This window comes from Protopterus annectens, chromosome 5.part0 (genome assembly GCF_019279795.1).
Source record: "Protopterus annectens isolate FY-2018-M chromosome 5.part0, PAN1.0, whole genome shotgun sequence".
Classification (NCBI taxonomy): domain Eukaryota; kingdom Metazoa; phylum Chordata; order Ceratodontiformes; family Protopteridae; genus Protopterus; species Protopterus annectens.
In genome coordinates, this window is record NC_056735.1 from 22,443,828 (window position 1) to 22,458,546 (window position 14,719).

Here is a 14,719-nt window from a genome sequence, read left to right on the forward strand (position 1 = left end):
TTCTATGGACCCGGTACCCTGGGTATTTCTGTGCATCTGTGCTGCATTACATGGACAGCTATCAGCAACATTAAACACGCTTGCGGTGCATATGTGTACCTGTGGCGACAATGATTTCAGATGCGCATTGAAATAAGAAATTATTCGATTCTTTCCACAATTTTGGGTCCTACAATGGACACCACTGTGCATATGTAAAGTGTAGAGCTTGTCGGACTGTGTCCTTGTGAGCAGTGGGTTTCACTGATGCTGTGTGTTCAGCAATCGTGTATGTGTGCTTGACTACCCATACTGTGTTGTGCTACAGGAACCATGTCTTCCGACACCAGAAACCAATGCTATACATCCAATGTTGCAGGTTAACAACCACTTTCATACCATACCCAGAGGTCACGATTGGGAGGTATTGCCACTTTATTATCGGAACAACACCCCAGACTGTGTACATCATGGGAACTTTAGGCCAGTCTTACCGGCCATTTCCAATTGTAATTGGCAGACACATGTCAATACATGTATGATAACACATATTGTCATGCAGAAGTTGATCTATGTTATTTGGACATTGGCTTCTGCTTTTGGCATCCGTTGCTGTGAGTGTTGCCAGTTACCATACACATTGCTTGCTCAGAGGCAGACTACACAATACTGCGCGGTACTGTGGTCTCCTTTAAGGACCCTGAGCCAGTGGTCGATGATGCGGCAGCCACTGCATCAATCACATTGCCATCTACCAGTACCTACAGGACTGCATGAGCCAGTCATTCACTTACCCAACTGTGGTTCACTGTACCAATGCCAAGCATCCAGTGTGGTGTACCCCAGCCATACACAAAATGTACAACACGAGGAGGTGGCTACTACAAGGTGGAGCAGACACCTTGTGAGGTGTGACACCCTTGGTCATCATATGTGTAGACTTACACACTGTCATGAAATAGAACAGGGCACATTCCACAGATATACCTACATGGACCTGGCTAACAATCATACCACCTTCAGTTGCTATGCTGGACACCTGGGAGCTCAGTCCCACATATGCTCTGACTGGGTTCACATAGAGGTGGGGTTTACTCAACATACACACATTGCCAACATACAGGCTGACAAGTCCAGTGAGGACATCTCCACACCCTCCCCACACATGAGGTGATGTGTGTACCACAGGTTTGTGGTCACCAAATGTTCTGTGACACACAGGTGGGACATGCTCTCTCCAGGGTAGTGGACATAGCATCGATGAGACCAGCTGGTGACCCCGCTGTGTACTCCACTATCTCGGTTATGAATTGGACCCACAGTTAGGACAGCTATTTCTTTGTAGCCTCACCTCAGGTAGGGTACCCAGGTTGTGTCACATTGCAGTCTTAGTCCCACGTCAGAAGGCCAATACCTCCACTGAGGCTGGTTATTACTGTCCCATTACCCTGAGGAGACCTATCTGCAAAGACATGGGGAGGGATCATACTGTGGCTCGTACATGACTGCATAGGGGACATACTTACTTTGCCTCACACACGGTTTGTCTTGTTCAGGGCGGTTCATGCCTTTAAAGCATGGTTGACATTTTCAGGACAGTCGCCGAGGCCACTGATGGGGTGTTGCAGTCCATACAGCCTACCTCGACCTGGCAAAGCCCTTCATCACATTACCCCCTCAGGTATCGTTGATAAACCCATTGGCTGGGATGTGAACACGCACATCACAGAATGTGTTGTAAACTGTCTATGTGACACAACCCACACGGTCATAGTTGCTGGCAGCATATCAGACCTACTGCCTGTCAGAAGTGGTGTCCCATGGGGCCCTTCCATGTGTGCACTCCTGTCATACACCTACATCTTCACGGTACAGGCACACACAGGGGTGCTATGGGCAACAGTGTTTGTAGATGACTGCAAAACAGGTGCCATAGTGGGACAGACATCTGACACAGATATCCTTGAAGGCGCCTCCCAGGTATGCATATCTGCTGTCAGGGACATGTCCCACAGCTAAATGCAACGTCATGCAACATCATACCTGTGGAGTACTAGGTCACCCTGTCCAGCATATAGGTGGCTGTCCACTCAGCACAGGGGTGATTACCAGGAATCAGGGGACAGTGTTGGATGGTCACCATTCATTCCACACACACGTTGCTATCGTGGTTGTGTGGGTCTTCTACATTGCCCACCTGTTGGTGCAGGGATTCACATCTACATCAGGCTAGGTCATTGTTCCCTTGTACCCATATCGTGTTACACCTATGATCTACTACATTGCCCCATTCAGACTGTATCTGACCATACACCTACAGCAGCTGGGAAGCCCACATAGGTTGATCGTTGTACAGATGCAGGATGACACCATTTTGTGTAATGCTGCCCCACATGTAGGACCCCTGCCACATCCGTCACATACCTGCTGTTTGGTGTTGACCTGTGCCTGACATACAAGGCCATGTCAACCCATATGTCATGTGTATGCTTCACCTACTGTATCGGCATCCCTCAGAATCACTAGGGCAGGTGACATTTACCTTGTCACGGTCATTCATGGGATGTGTTTGGGTGACACATATATCACCCAGACAATCATTATGCTGTGGATCTACATCACAGTACATGTGAGACAGACATCCTTCCTAGCCTTGTTCGCAGCTATGTTGTCCATTGGATGGAGAATTGCAGGTATAGGCCAGGGATTACATCATTATCACTGCTTGTCGGAGATACAGCAATATCATGGGTATTTCATCTGAAGCACAGAAGGTTGGCAAAGTCATCCTAACTATGGTGTAGTATTATGGCTGGGCCTGGGACGATGGCCTACCCTGTACCTATGGGCGTGTGAACCTATATTCATAGTTTGTCACATGTACAATTGTCTATCCACTATAGTCTTTCGCCACTGTATATTTCTGTGGCACATGATTGTCCTCTGTATTACATGCAGGTATGCTGTGTACGTTGCACATCGTCACAGTTGATGACAGTGTATCTGTGTCCCTAACACTGTGATACTGAGGACTACCACACATCCTTCACAGCATTACATGCATATGTCCATTCTATTCTTCTTTGGCCTATGGGGGGGTGTTAAGGCAAACATTACTCAAGCCCCTGTTTGTGCATGCTTCATGTTGGTGTTTGACCAGGCTCCGTTGCAGTCATGTGTTGGACAGTAGTGTGTCTGTGTGTTTGCCATGTGTTTTTATTGCCAGTACATCTGTGGGAGGTGTAGTTGGCACATGTTCCTCTTTGCAGGGACACCCATCCTGGTGTTTGTGTCATGCATCTGCACTTGGCACGTGCCATATGTCCTGTACTATTCCCACAGTCGTGTATGCCTTCATGCACTACTACTGCGTGTTACTGGCTGTGTGTATGTGGTACACATGGACATTGTGATGTTTGTCTTGACCTATTCCAATGCTAGAACGTAAACATCTGTCAATTAAGTCTTTTAAATCAAACTGTAACACTCATTCGTATTTTCAACATGACACTCATTAACACAGGAAGCTGGGATTAATAACATTTTATTACTGTGCAGCAGGAGGCAAAGGAGTATGCAGTCAAAGTTTAGACATTTGTTCAACTCTATACATGTTACATCTGTATGAGCATTCTGTATACTATCATCTTTTGCACACATTAATGATGTTGTCAGTCACAAGGCATTTACATTGCTAGAGTACAGAACATTGTATTCCTACAACAGTGCTCAGGTAATGCTTATTACATGTTTTCCCATGAGGATAGCCCAACCTTGCGAGCCACATATTCAGTTAGACTGTACTTTGGTAAGTTCTGCTCTGACCACGGTTCCAACACTGTTCATATTCATTCCTCACTCCGTGTCCTACTAGGTTCCTGTGTCTCTCTGCTGAGCAGCTGTACTCTGTGTTACAGCTCACAAGCCTATCCTCCTCAGTAGAAGGATGACAGATATACCTGTACATACATGTATTATTCTGTAACCGAGCAGATGACTAATGCTGACTGACATACACCTGCTGCACTGGTTACTGCTAGGGTTAGGGTTCAATCACACTGCAGCTACACTACAAGCAATTACATGCATGAGAAGCTGTACTGCTATATTGTCAGGTAGAATAATATGCATTATACACTATTAGCTTCTAAAGTTGCACGTCATATTATGTTTAAATATGTATTTTGCTAACATTCTCCCTCCTTTGATTGCTTCTACTCTATCCAGAGACATATACAACATTATTTCATTCCTGGCGTCTTCCTCTGTGGAGCGTTTAACTAGGCAGGTAATTTGATGTACATTGCAAGTAGGATTGCATTTTCTATTGACAAATACCACTACAGGTCTTGATCCATAGTCTCGGGTACAGGTATGTTGCCAGAGTCCGTGACTAATACTTACATGCACAGTATCCCGCACTAGACACATGCTCCCAATATGAGCAGAACAACACAAATGGCAATCATGATATTCAGTATGACTGACCCCATCCACCCAATGGTTTGTGGAAATGGTTCGGCAGTGGGTTTGGGCCTGGTTCCGCCATGGATGACACCTGCTATATTACCTGTAGGTGGGCGTTGCTTTTGGTCTCTTCATGTGGTAGTTGGACACAGCGATCTTCTTCAGTAAGCGCGCGTACCACTTCTCACCGCCCCCGTGCAGTCCTCCACCATTACATTTTCTGACACAGCAGTTCTCATTCCATCCAGTTCATCAGTCACATGTTCAGGGCGGGAAGTCACATTCATCCTTCCTCCGACAGTTTTTGATAACTTCCTCTGTTCCTGATTGATTTCACTACTCCAGAAGCTGGGGTGTTCCAGCCCAGGTTGTGGCGCTGTCACTGAAGTCCATATGAATCGGTATTCCTTTATCTCTTGCAGAGGACTGACATGTCAGAACAGCTTCCATTTCACCCACTGGATTAGTAGGTTTCTCGACTGTGTTCCCAGTTCTTGAGCTATATGTGTTATAGTTCGTTTAGCACCCACAGGCAATTGTACAGTATGTCATGTGACTGGAGCCAGATAACCCAAATACCAACTGCGGACCAATTCCCAGGTAACCATTGCTATGCTTATTTCCCACAAACAACATAACTATATTCTACTTTATTACTGATGCGGGTTACCTCTGCATGTAACAAATTCCTGTCTCTAACAGAGGACTGTTTATACAATTCAGGATGTTTCTGCACATCCTTCAACATTATTCTCATGATGTTTCAATAAAAATTAGGAATGGTGCTACAAGTAGTACTGTGATCTTTGGCTGTTATATGACATTAAGTAAGACACAGTTATGTTACAAATACTCCCACCAACTGAAACTGTACCATGTTTATGATAACATACAATTCCTTTTTGTGTAACAGGTAAGTACATTGCCACGTTGTCCTGTGATCTCACAGAACCTGTATCAAAGTGTAGATATTCACAAGTCTCAATCTATCCCCAAGGGGACAACATGCATCGGAAGTCCTCCATATGATGTAGGTATGGCAGTACAAACACAGCAATTTAAAGTGTTCCTAGTCTCTATATGCACCGCATCATGCCTAGGTATCTGTTGAAGTGTGGAAGACACTCTGTGGCCAGTTCATCACGTATCAGTATTTGTATCCGTGTAGTTATATGCAGGTAAGGTCCGGAAATTGTAGCGTCAACACAAACATGGTTAATAGGTGTATAATCATTAGGACAGCAAACATAAATGTCTTTGGGGTTGCTTTGTATTGTTATACAGTCTTTGCCGGGTGATTCGGGCTCTTTGGTATATCAGCTACAAGATGTCAATCAGACTTGATATCCTTTACCAGTTTGAGAAATGTGAGGTGGACCCAGGGCGACCTCTCTGCAAACTTTACTGCGGTGGCGTTGCCAACAGTACCGGTACAGACATTCGCACTGTCCACTTGGCAATAATGTTCTTTGGATAACAGTGACATACACACAGGATACTGGTGTCAGCTATGCTTCCGTCTTCGTTTGCTCTTATCTGTAACAGACTTTAACTGAGGAACAGTGTTACTAGTTAACAATCCTCTCATGTCACCTACTACTGAGTCATCGACCTCCGGCTCTGCAGGCATGACAGCTTTCCACTCTGGCACATGATATGCCATTCCACATACTACTTCGAAGTGGGTGCAACACTTTACATTTGGAACTGTTGTCATGCTCAGCAATGCTAGAGGTAGACAGCTCATGTAACTCGTCTGGATGTCACCCACCAAACTCCTCTACTTATTTCTCGGGATCCCATTCTGCGGCGGCAGCAGTCGTGCTGAGTGTGGGTTGTACATGCAATTGACATTCATGGTAATGAAGTAATCCCCAGGTAGCGTGATTGTCTGGTTAACTACATGTGTTCTATTGTCACTGTAGCTTCTTTACAGCATGCCAGATCTAGGGATACTTAATTTTACTGGCACCTTTGCCACTGCTGCTGCATCCGGATTACTGGTTGGGAATGCTTCTACCCATTTTGATTATATATATGTGTAATCGCTAAACAGTATTTGTTCCCTTCACATTTATGCAGATGTATGAATTCCATACAAATAGTACGGAGCGGTTAGGGTGGTGTAGGTAAACTCACTCCCTTCGGTTTAAATACTCCCTGTGCATGATATCTCTGACAAGCGTGACACGCTGCTCATGAGGTTTGTATGTGGTTCGTAATTCCATATGTTAGGGGTATTCTGTTAACCAAATGTACCATCCCCCCTGTTGAGACATGTCTCTACCCATGGCTCCACAAAGCCGCATATCTGAATATATTGGGCGTTAATATTGGCTTTATCACTGTGGATATGTGCAGTCCGTGTTCAAGGATTGCTCCTCGTCATAACCACGTCGGCTTTTCTGCTTTCGTAGTTGCTGTTTGCATTGTTTGTACAGTTTCTACATCTAAACAGTCTGAGGTTTGTCATTCCTCATTCACACAGACACTTTCCAACTGTGGCGCTGCTTGTTTTGCAGGTGCATGAGCTCATGCCTCAACTTTCCTACTGTTATCCTGTTGCTTTCTATGCCCTGCACATTTACAATTACCTACTTCAGTGGGTAACTGCATGTAGTGTAATGCATTCAGGTTCGTATCCGCATGATTAATCGGTTTACCGGTGGATGTTATCATTCCCCTATTCTTCCACTGCTGCTCATAAACATGCACTGCACAGACAACAGAATGACTATCGGGACATATGTCCACACATCATTTTCCGCTACAGTACAAGCACGTGTTAAAGCTATCTATTCTGCTGCTTGAGCAGACACGTTATGCTGCAGGGTTTGGCCGTCTACAATGTCATTATCAATAACTACTGCATAAACTACTTCATTCGTTCCTGTAGGACTCTGTCTACATGATCCGTACACATTAACTGTCACCTCTGCATCATCTAAGGGTATATCAGTGTTATCATGTCTGTGTGTAGTTATTTAATCCATTTCGTATAGGCAACTGTGTGGTGTGCCATACACAGGTGTCAGGCCTGGCGTTGATAGGTTTCATGTTGTACAGCGTTCAATCACCATGTGAGGTTGACTCAGTGGTATGGTCAGACATGACAAATGTCTAGCACGAGTCAGGAATTCTATCTTCTCTTGCAGCAGATTGATCGCAACTGCATGACACATTCTCACAGTGAGAGGGTGGTCTAGTAACATTACGGCCGGGGCCTGTACTGCCATGGGTGCTACAACAACTGCCTGTACACAATGTGGCACTGACCATGCCACAGTGTCCAACTGCAATGAGTAGTCATCTATTTAGCGTTGCTTACTTCCCTGCTGTTGCATCAAGACTGGCGTCATATATCTCCGCTTACAATCTACGGTCTGACAACATGTGTTATGATTATTCACGAGACCTACTACAGCTGTTGAGGCTATCAATCGTTCTAGTCTGCATAACGCTGTTTCTGCTACTGTAATCCGATGTACTATGTGTTGTGCTGCCATAGGTGTATTAAAGGTTAAGGCAAACAATACAGCGGATTCCACAGCATTGTTTGGTATCCAGATTTAACATGTGTTAGTCGGCCCAGACACGACATCATTCCCTTCTTGTTAGTTGGCTTGGGTGCTTATTATATTGCTACCTTCCTATCGTCATGTGATGTTCTACCCTACTTGGATACCAGATATGCCAGGTAATTGACCTGTATTCTCTGTAGTTGCAATTTATGCTTGCTTACTTTATGTCCCTGTTCTGCTGATTATCTCAATAATGCTATTGTATCTTCCATACATTGCTGCTGGGTAGGGGCCGCAAGCAGAATATCATCAATTAAAGTGGAGCTTGACTGGCCCGGGTGGAGTTGACACGGAATGTAGCTAGCCATCCCCTGTGAGAATATCGTTGTACTTTCACAGTAGCCCGCGATAGCGGGTATGGCTGTATCTGTCACCCTGACTGTACAAGCAAAGCAATACGGACTATGTGGATGTATAGGTATTGCAAAGTAAGCATAGCTTATATGTACCACGGTAAGATACTTCTGTGGCATGTTCATAGCATTGAATATAGTGTGTGGGTCTGGCACCAACGCTACCCTATGTATTCTTACATGATTTACAGCTTATACATACTGTACCATCCGCCATTCCCCTTTTGGTTTCCGATCAGGAGATACAGGGGTATTGCATGGTGAATAGCGATTACTTTGTGGATGGAATTCCCTCTCTGACTTTGCAGATATCTTCTGGTGTCCACGGTCTATACGCTACTGGGGTTGGGTCCTGGCCTTCCTGTCCTGCATGATGGTTCGGTACTTCAATTAATTGACAGATATCCTCACTCTGTTTTAGTACTGTGTTCTTACTCGGGTGTCCCTAGGTATGTTACGTGTTCGGGATGTGGTTTCAATAGCTTCTATTACATTTGTTCGTTGTGCTACCTCTGTTGCCACAGGATAGCGATGTGGGGACTAGCCTGCCCTCCCGCTTAATATCCTGCATGTGGTATCTGCGGTGGTAGGGTGTTGTGGGGGCGATCGGTACTACTGTATTATGATCTTCTCTGTGTACGTATGATGCTTAGCCATTTGTAGTGTTCTATTCCCTTGATTACACTACCTCAGTCCACCGATGTGCATGGCGGATACCCAAATGTCGCTGTTTTGCCGCCTGCCCATCTTAGGGCTGCCTGCTTTTCCACTGCACAATGGGGGTCATTAGTGTTGGAGCGTGTAATTTTCCTGGAAAATGCATACCCACGGCCAGTACATAGGACAGGTATTCACGTTTTGCCAGGAGGCGACCAATTGTTGTAGCATTTCAGTTGCTTATTCTGTTTATTATTATATTTTGCTGTTCCACATACAAATTTACTGTTTTATGCTACCATCTTGATATATATCTGGGAAATGTTTGTCCTGAGATATCAGGACATTTGACATTGTTCGGTTTATTTACAGGACACGGCTGGCCAGAGAGGGCATATCCCTCTCAGGGTGGAACAGGTGTTTACCTTGGAACATATGCATCAAATTTTCAGGGATTACAATGTTTCAGTAACGATATGTTGCCTAATATACCATCAATGTCATATTTATTACCCCATTTTGCTGCGTAACTCACATTATGTGCTCTCTGCGATTGCATATTCTTCACGTCACCCGTCAAGCGCGGATCACATGATCTGTTGCTTCAATAATCTCCCATATCCTCTACACGACTGCTACGTACCCTTCTGTCATAACACGTGTGTCTCCTTCCCTGTATCCACTGTAGTGTCTACAATCACTATTTACTCTGCTGTGTGTTCCCCTGACCTATGTTCAGATTTAACAGTATGTGGGTAGGTCTTCGACCCGATATCACTACTGTTAACAGAAACACAATGTAGTCTGGTCCCTGATCTATAATAGACACAAAAAGGCAGACACTCCTTACCTGGGCCTCCTGTTTCAGGCTGCACGTTTTCTTCTTGGGATCCAGTTTTCCGCTTTTCAGCCACAGATCAGACAGTAAACAGCCTCTTTACACACAACAATTCAGTCGGAGGTCTTTTCATTCAAGAAGAACCATTTATGCATATTCTCCAGCGTACATGTCTAACCAGCCATGCACTCTGACCTGTAGCTTACCAAGGGAATTCGGGATTACAAGGATCACAATGTGAAATAAGTTGTTACAACCAGACTGTAGTTATCAGTAGGCTTTTCTAAGTGACAGCCGATAACACAGGAGGCTCGGGTTGAACGTTTTAGTAGTGTACACAGGCAGGCTAAATAATATACAGTCCAAGTATGAGAGTTTTGTCTGACTCTATACAGTAAGCAGTTTCTTTATATAGTGTTTACAATCAGCTTTTGCCCACCTTACTGGCGTGGTCGGTCACAGGGCATTTCCATCACTATGGTCCGCAATAGTCTATACATACGTGGGTGCTGGGGTCGTGCTTTTAAATTGTTTTCTCATGGGAATAACACAGCCTTGCAAGGCACCTTGTACATTACAGTATCCTTTTGTGATTGTAGCTGTTTCAAGGACCCTAGACTGTTACGATACAGTGGACAGTTAATTTCTTAATCGTTGCTTTGTCTCTCTGGTAGGGAGTTGTACTGCTATCTTGATTGAGCTCACAAGGCCATCCTCCTCTGGGGAAGGAGTGCTGTTATGCATGTACATACATTTATTGTTCTGTAACCCAGCAAATAATTAATGATGACAGACATGAGCCTGCTGTACTGCTTACTGCCAGGTTCAGAATTCCATCACAGTACAGCTTAGCTTCACCAATTACATGCAGGCTTAGTTCTACTGCCATATTATACGGTACAATTCAATACATTATATAGTATTTCGAGTGTAAACTGGAACTTCATATGTGTTTCTATATATTTTACGAACAACATCCATCCGGCCATATGCATGTTGTTCCGTCCTTTACCTTGACCGTGTGTATTTGTCCGTCCAGCCACGCTAATCTCCACATGTGATGTCCCAGTTTCCCCTTCTTTGCCTGTAGCACCCTGTTAGGACGTCCTGTGTGGTAGGCACCTGTTCCGCTATATGTGATCGACTTCACTGCAAAGATAATCATCGATGCGGTGGTCCAACGACCTGACTTGTCCACATGTGTACAGTTATGTGCACCGTGTCGTATGCAAACCTAGATGGTTTTGGCGGGGACATACTACATGCGGATGTACACATTCTGCTGACACATTCACATGCAGACATTTACATATCTGTACCTGCGGTGGGTTGGTGACATGTGGGTGCGTATTTGCCAGCGTGGCATTGCCTAACACAAACATCTTACCACAGTTCAGGTATGCACATTGTGTGTGGTTGTATAGCTGCACACGGATGCTAGCAGGTTTGGGTGCAGGGGTATACATGGGTGTGACTGACATGTACAATGAGGCTATTGTGTAGTACTTCCGAATGCATGGGTTCTGCTTCTGGATATTACACTTCATCATACACCATCCAGTGTATGCAACAGAGACGTTGCTGGGTCTGGGATATGTTGCTATGCACATGTTTGCCTGTGTTTGAGGTATCTTGCTTCCTTACTGTTGTTATGTCAGCACAGCTACCCGGCTATGTACTGTCACTACTGCTTGTGACCATTATGGTTGGCACCTTTTCCAATGCCCATAGTGGGGCATGTTATGTGGACACTTGAACATTTGCAGGACTACACATACCCAGGGCTAGTGCAGTTGACAGAACTTCACTTGTTTGCCATACTATGAGCTTATTCTGTAAGCGTTTGGGTTCCTTATTTATTTTCTTATGCCATGTCTGTGTTCCATATCGTAATGTATATGTTTTATGCTACTATTTACATGTATATTGCGGGAATTTGCGTGGCAGGGGATCGGAGGTCATTTTCCATTTTTACGATTGTTGCAGGGACACGACTGTCCAATCAGGGACTGTCCATGGCACATTGGGACAGCAGGTAACCCTGGTGACCATGCCCATGTCGCTACTGGGGTTTCCACCTTTTCCATTTTCCGATCTGGGATATTTCCGGGACTCACATCTGACTTTACAGGCCGACACATACAACCGGTCACTATATAGCATAGTAATGCACTTGTTTGCCTAAATAATCTGCTTATTATTGTGGCAATTTCCTTCTTATTCTGTTTATTGTGTCATTTAGGTATTTCTGTTACAGAAATAACCAATTCATGCTACCATTACATTAAATACGGGATATCATTGTGTCCTACAATCGTAGCACATCAGCCATTTCTAATACTTTTTTCGGGACACAACTGTCCATGGAGAGACTGCCCCAACCAAAGTGGGACAGGTGGTGACCTTGGTCGCTGATCCTATGTCGGTGCGGCGCTGACATGCGGCTGTACACCTTCTCTGAGTGTAAACACTGACAGTGCATTGCGGGACGAGCAGCGGTCTTATCGTATCCTTTGCTCCTTGGGCGGGTACACTTATGCCTTCGTGGCTTCTATTTGCTTCTCCGTTAATTTGGGACGGGGACTATGTTGCATACTGTACGTGCGTTTCATTCTGCACAGGACCTGGCTGCTGCCATTACTATTGTGGGCGGACCGTGGCTGTCAGCACATTAGGTTGCTCACCTCATGCCGGCTTAGACACGCCTCCAGACGCATCCTACCTGGGCTCGCTCACGTACACTACGCACGTGTCTGTGATTCCGGTGCACTCTCATTAATATGTATATGGCGCTACTGCGCCGGATATTCCATGCACCGCCGGCGCAGGCCTTACGCCGGCCTTGCGCCGAGCTTCATGAATCCCGGGGATTGGTATATTTTAGCTATGCCTGTACATGCATCTGTCCTTATCTATATTTTATATGCAACTTGTAAGATGCTTACATGTTCTTTTATTAAATTTTTATGGAGGTCATATTTGTGGTCCTCTACGGAAAAAGAGTGATGCTCAGTCAGACTATCTCAGTAAGCAAATGCAAATAACGTAAAAAATGTAATTTGCTCAAAACCAGGATAAACTATATCCTTAGATGTGAGCAAATACCGTTTCATTCCTTATACCTCCTTACTTTCCCTTCTTCACTTACTTTCTTACTTCTATTAAATTCTCTTCCCTGACTTTCTCTCTGAATATGCCTGTTTTTCCCTCATTTCATATTACAGTTCCTATTTGTATTAGACTAACTTACCTTTAATTTCTCTACAGTCTAAATTAAAATTTCTCTAAATATTAAATGATTGTCATATAACTTGTATCGATTTTTAACCAATGTTTTTTATATTATGTCTAATTGTGCTATAATTATTTAAACTGTAGATGTTTTTGTTTTATTTTTGAAGATTGTAAAATTATTGTTCTTAAAATGTTTTGTAATAATTTGTAGCTTTTTTCGCCAGGCTTCCATTCAAAATGGGCTTCTACCCAATCTGACTTTCCCGGTAATCAAATGTCAATAAATAACTAAATAATAAATAAAATAAATAATCTAAAGGCATTCATTTAAGCACTACATAGTTGCACTTCACAACTGTAATCTGAGAGTTAAAATGTGCTGTGCTAAGTGAGTAATTCCTTATTTAAGTATCAGTGATGCTAGCCATTTGATATGAAAATCTGTTTGCCAGTTACTCCTCTATTGCTTCGGCATACCCAGCTGCAGATATTCATAAAATATGGTGTTAGATCCAACCGTTATAACCACGAGTGGTTCCTTATGTGTCTAATAATTTAAGATGCCTTCTAGAATAGACTTGCTTGTGTATTCTAGAAAGCATTTTAAATTATTAGTGGCATGTTTACATTTGTAATCTGGTATGGCAGTTTATGCAAGACGTGTATACAGAAAACTTTTTTGACATCTGCATCTAGGGTCTCCATGATACTGATAGTGGGTAGTTGGTGTGTGGTAGTGACTGTTACTATGGTGATGATAGCATGGTGATTGGTAAAAAGGACTTTGCTGCTAGTTCCCCCAACCCCACATGTCATGCAGCCAACCCTCCCCTGACCCCTGAGGGTTGGCCTAATGGTTAAGGTGTCTGCCTTACAAACACAAGGTGCAGGGTTTGAGTCTCACAAGGGATAATTGGCTAGGCTTAAAATAGCACGCAAGGGCAGTTAGCTTAGTACTAACCTATGAACCCCTCTAATTCCTCCTTGCAGTTTATCATCTTAATGCTTAAAACATTGAAATGAATAATTCACTGTTCCTTTTTTGCATGATGCATTTTAGTGCCCCTCAGCACTGTTTACATCCTTTATGAAGTTTGTTCTTCTAACATGCCAGATTTCCTTTGCCCTCACCTGCTCTTCAGTTTATACACTTATTGCTGTATATTTTCCAAGCAAAAGGTGTACTTCATTACCCCCCTGACTTCGTGAGTAAGTCAGCAACCAGTTTAGTCTGTCTCCATATTCCAGTTCTTTGTTGTCTGTTACCTTCTTTATAACTCAATAAACAATTTAAAACTTTGTCTTTTCCTCAGTGGCTTCAAAACAGTATAAGATACATCACATGTACGCTGATAGAGGTACTTGCAAGGATAGAAAATCCTCAGATTCTTATGAATCAAATCTCTTGTCTGTGTAGCAACACATGTTATTAACCTTAGCTACTACAACCTGTCTTTCTCTCAGACATTATACAATTCTTTGCAGAATCATTGTTTCTATCAGACGTTCTACAACTCTGTGCAGAATCATTGTTCCTATCAGGCGTTATACAACTCTTTACAGAATCATTGTTCCTATCCTGGATTCCTGACTACAAACAATAAAATACT